Source organism: Anomaloglossus baeobatrachus, unplaced genomic scaffold (genome assembly GCF_048569485.1).
Source record: "Anomaloglossus baeobatrachus isolate aAnoBae1 unplaced genomic scaffold, aAnoBae1.hap1 Scaffold_4081, whole genome shotgun sequence".
NCBI lineage: Eukaryota > Metazoa > Chordata > Amphibia > Anura > Aromobatidae > Anomaloglossus > Anomaloglossus baeobatrachus.
This window is the reverse complement of record NW_027443417.1, coordinates 11515-17271: the sequence shown is the minus strand read 5'-3', so window position 1 is coordinate 17271 and position 5757 is coordinate 11515.

The window sequence follows — 5757 nt, the reverse complement described above, 5'->3', positions numbered from 1 at the left end:
ATCTGTTATAGTTTTGGAGAAAAATGTGTTCATTTCATGTATGCGCGAAATGCCTTAAAAATGGCTTTAAAATGGATTTGGAGCATGGAGACGATTATCTCGGGATTGCAAGATAACCAAACAAAACTTTTAGTGGATTTCTACTTATTTTATTAAATATCATCTCCACCAAACAGGACAAGCTTGCATCTGTTATAGTTTTGGAGAAAAATGTGTTCATTTCATGTATGCGCGAAATGCCTTAAAAATGGCTTTAAAATGGATTTGGAGCATGGAGACGATTATCTCGGGATTGCAAGATAACCAAACAAAACTTTTAGTGGATTTCTACTTATTTTATTAAATATCATCTCCACCAAACAGGACAAGCTTGCATCTGTTATAGTTTTGGAGAAAAATGTGTTCATTTCATGTATGCGCGAAATGCCTTAAAAATGGCTTTAAAATGGATTTGGAGCATGGAGACGATTATCTCGGGATTGCAAGATAACCAAACAAAACTTTTAGTGGATTTCTACTTATTTTATTAAATATCATCTCCACCAAACAGGACAAGCTTGCATCTGTTATAGTTTTGGAGAAAAATGTGTTCATTTCATGTATGCGCGAAATGCCTTAAAAATGGCTTTAAAATGGATTTGGAGCATGGAGACGATTATCTCGGGATTGCAAGATAACCAAACAAAACTTTTAGTGGATTTCTACTTATTTTATTAAATATCATCTCCACCAAACAGGACAAGCTTGCATCTGTTATAGTTTTGGAGAAAAATGTGTTCATTTCATGTATGCGCGAAATGCCTTAAAAATGGCTTTAAAATGGATTTGGAGCATGGAGACGATTATCTCGGGATTGCAAGATAACCAAACAAAACTTTTAGTGGATTTCTACTTATTTTATTAAATATCATCTCCACCAAACAGGACAAGCTTGCATCTGTTATAGTTTTGGAGAAAAATGTGTTCATTTCATGTATGCGCGAAATGCCTTAAAAATGGCTTTAAAATGGATTTGGAGCATGGAGACGATTATCTCGGGATTGCAAGATAACCAAACAAAACTTTTATTGGATTTCTACTTATTTTATTAAATATCATCTCCACCAAACAGGACAAGCTTGCATCTGTTATAGTTTTGGAGAAAAATGTGTTCATTTCATGTATGCGCGAAATGCCTTAAAAATGGCTTTAAAATGGATTTGGAGCATGGAGACGATTATCTCGGGATTGCAAGATAACCAAACAAAACTTTTAGTGGATTTCTACTTATTTTATTAAATATCATCTCCACCAAACAGGACAAGCTTGCATCTGTTATAGTTTTGGAGAAAAATGTGTTCATTTCATGTATGCGCGAAATGCCTTAAAAATGGCTTTAAAATGGATTTGGAGCATGGAGACGATTATCTCGGGATTGCAAGATAACCAAACAAAACTTTTAGTGGATTTCTACTTATTTTATTAAATATCATCTCCACCAAACAGGACAAGCTTGCATCTGTTATAGTTTTGGAGAAAAATGTGTTCATTTCATGTATGCGCGAAATGCCTTAAAAATGGCTTTAAAATGGATTTGGAGCATGGAGACGATTATTTCGGGATTGCAAGATAACCAAACAAAACTTTTAGTGGATTTCTACTTATTTTATTAAATATCATCTCCACCAAACAGGACAAGCTTGCATCTGTTATAGTTTTGGAGAAAAATGTGTTCATTTCATGTATGCGCGAAATGCCTTAAAAATGGCTTTAAAATGGATTTGGAGCATGGAGACGATTATCTCGGGATTGCAAGATAACCAAACAAAACTTTTAGTGGATTTCTACTTATTTTATTAAATATCATCTCCACCAAACAGGACAAGCTTGCATCTGTTATAGTTTTGGAGAAAAATGTGTTCATTTCATGTATGCGCGAAATGCCTTAAAAATGGCTTTAAAATGGATTTGGAGCATGGAGACGATTATCTCGGGATTGCAAGATAACCAAACAAAACTTTTAGTGGATTTCTACTTATTTTATTAAATATCATCTCCACCAAACAGGACAAGCTTGCATCTGTTATAGTTTTGGAGAAAAATGTGTTCATTTCATGTATGCGCGAAATGCCTTAAAAATGGCTTTAAAATGGATTTGGAGCATGGAGACGATTATCTCGGGATTGCAAGATAACCAAACAAAACTTTTAGTGGATTTCTACTTATTTTATTAAATATCATCTCCACCAAACAGGACAAGCTTGCATCTGTTATAGTTTTGGAGAAAAATGTGTTCATTTCATGTATGCGCGAAATGCCTTAAAAATGGCTTTAAAATGGATTTGGAGCATGGAGACGATTATCTCGGGATTGCAAGATAACCAAACAAAACTTTTAGTGGATTTCTACTTATTTTATTAAATATCATCTCCACCAAACAGGACAAGCTTGCATCTGTTATAGTTTTGGAGAAAAATGTGTTCATTTCATGTATGCGCGAAATGCCTTAAAAATGGCTTTAAAATGGATTTGGAGCATGGAGACGATTATCTCGGGATTGCAAGATAACCAAACAAAACTTTTAGTGGATTTCTACTTATTTTATTAAATATCATCTCCACCAAACAGGACAAGCTTGCATCTGTTATAGTTTTGGAGAAAAATGTGTTCATTTCATGTATGCGCGAAATGCCTTAAAAATGGCTTTAAAATGGATTTGGAGCATGGAGACGATTATCTCGGGATTGCAAGATAACCAAACAAAACTTTTAGTGGATTTCTACTTATTTTATTAAATATCATCTCCACCAAACAGGACAAGCTTGCATCTGTTATAGTTTTGGAGAAAAATGTGTTCATTTCATGTATGCGCGAAATGCCTTAAAAATGGCTTTAAAATGGATTTGGAGCATGGAGACGATTATCTCGGGATTGCAAGATAACCAAACAAAACTTTTAGTGGATTTCTACTTATTTTATTAAATATCATCTCCACCAAACAGGACAAGCTTGCATCTGTTATAGTTTTGGAGAAAAATGTGTTCATTTCATGTATGCGCGAAATGCCTTAAAAATGGCTTTAAAATGGATTTGGAGCATGGAGACGATTATCTCGGGATTGCAAGATAACCAAACAAAACTTTTAGTGGATTTCTACTTATTTTATTAAATATCATCTCCACCAAACAGGACAAGCTTGCATCTGTTATAGTTTTGGAGAAAAATGTGTTCATTTCATGTATGCGCGAAATGCCTTAAAAATGGCTTTAAAATGGATTTGGAGCATGGAGACGATTATCTCGGGATTGCAAGATAACCAAACAAAACTTTTAGTGGATTTCTACTTATTTTATTAAATATCATCTCCACCAAACAGGACAAGCTTGCATCTGTTATAGTTTTGGAGAAAAATGTGTTCATTTCATGTATGCGCGAAATGCCTTAAAAATGGCTTTAAAATGGATTTGGAGCATGGAGACGATTATCTCGGGATTGCAAGATAACCAAACAAAACTTTTAGTGGATTTCTACTTATTTTATTAAATATCATCTCCACCAAACAGGACAAGCTTGCATCTGTTATAGTTTTGGAGAAAAATGTGTTCATTTCATGTATGCGCGAAATGCCTTAAAAATGGCTTTAAAATGGATTTGGAGCATGGAGACGATTATCTCGGGATTGCAAGATAACCAAACAAAACTTTTAGTGGATTTCTACTTATTTTATTAAATATCATCTCCACCAAACAGGACAAGCTTGCATCTGTTATAGTTTTGGAGAAAAATGTGTTCATTTCATGTATGCGCGAAATGCCTTAAAAATGGCTTTAAAATGGATTTGGAGCATGGAGACGATTATCTCGGGATTGCAAGATAACCAAACAAAACTTTTAGTGGATTTCTACTTATTTTATTAAATATCATCTCCACCAAACAGGACAAGCTTGCATCTGTTATGGGAGCCGGCCTGGAGCAGGGCTGCCGACGGGCGCCGGGAGCGGGGACCGGGCCGCCTGGGGACCGCAGGTGGTGGAGGCTGGAGACCGTGGAGCGGGGGATGTCTGCCAGAGGAGCCGGGGAGCGAAGCAGGGAAGCCGGGGAGCGTGGCAGGTGAGCCGGGGGGCAGAGCAGGGGACCCGGAGAGCGTGACAATAGGTTTCCAAAAGGTTAGAATTCTGAAAAGATTCCCTCCATACTTTTCTGAAGATGGTGCTCTAGTGTATTCAAGCGATGTTCCTGTGCTGATGGAAAATGTAACATTAAGTACAATGTGAGCGAGTGGAGACACGTCATTGTTTCATCCAAAAAGTCTGAAAGCTGTGCTACTGCTCAATGGCAGTAAGTATTCTTCAGTGTGTGTAGGGCATGTGTCGCGGGCAGAGGGGCCATGCACGCTACGCTCGGGTTCGGGGACTTCTGCTGCTGCTGCTGCTCGGTGGCTCGAGCGGAGGGCCAGATCCGGGGACTCGAGCAGCGCTCCTCGCCCACGAGTGAAAAGGGGGTGGTTTGTTTGGGGAGATAGTTAGTGACGTCACCCACAGGTCGTGGTGATAATGGGCACCACCACTGCTGGTGACGGGGATCCCGGGAGCGATGGCAGGGAGCAGCTAGGATGTTGGTTCCCCCTCCGTGGGTAGGGGTTGGTGATCCCGGGGCCCGGTGGCGGTACGGGGAGGCTGGATGGCTGGGGTGTACGTACCGAGGGAGCCCGTTTTCCCGCAGGCGCTGGCCCTTGGATCTCTAGCCTATGGCGGTGGCTTTTTATCCTCACGGTGTGGACGGTTGCCTTCTGTCGGGTCTTGGGTGTTAGGGAACCCCTGGGATTCCGGTCACTCTCGGATTTGACCATTGTCGGCGGCTCCTAGCCTGGTCAGGGTCCAATGGCCCTGCCTTTGTGCTTGGTACAGATCCGCTCACCGGTTCAGTTCCCCTCGGGTCACCGCCCGTCCCCGGTCCTACGGTTCAGCTGACTTGTACCACCTCCTGCAGACGGCCACCACCGTCTGCCGACCTTGCTGACAGTGCCTGGGCTCCTACCCAGACACTAACAGTTTCTGTCCTCTCACTTTCCACTACAAAACTAAACTAACTGCTTTTTCCCGCCTCCGGGCCTGTGAACTCCTCGGTGGGTGGGGCCAACCGCCTGGCTCCGCCCCACCTGGTGTGGACATCAGAGCCTGGAGGAGGCAACAAGGATTTTGTGTGACTGATGTAGACTATCCAGGGGAGGGGGTGTGTGTGATTTTGTGTTTGTGACTACCTGGCTAGTCCAGGGCGTCACACATGCTATGCACTTGGAAGAAAGCTGTGAGAATTTAGACTTTATTCTCAAGAAACTTAACTACAAGGAGCAGGGATGGTCAATATGTGGTGGTCTAAAAATGTTCTCATTGCTTCTTGGGCAGCAAGGAGGATATATTAAATACCCATGCTGTTCTGCCTCATGGCAGCCTGCTAATAGTCATTCATTGAAATTTCTGTTACAATCCCTAGAGGTCATTGTTATTCTTTTGAATTGCTGAGTTTCCCTTTAAGCTAAAGGTATTCTGGGTAAGGAATGCCTCCCTGAGCTGAGAAGAAGCCTGCAGCCATTTTTTCTTTGGATTTGTCAGGAAAGGACATGCCGACTTACCTCTCTGTACATTCACCCCTGCCTAGTGTAATCCGGTGAGCAAAGCAAATTACATGTGTTAGTGATAGAATCCTAGATGGAAGAGTGTAGTAAATGCATTGTACATTGTACTTCTACACCTTTAGTGTCATCCCTGTCTTGTTTGT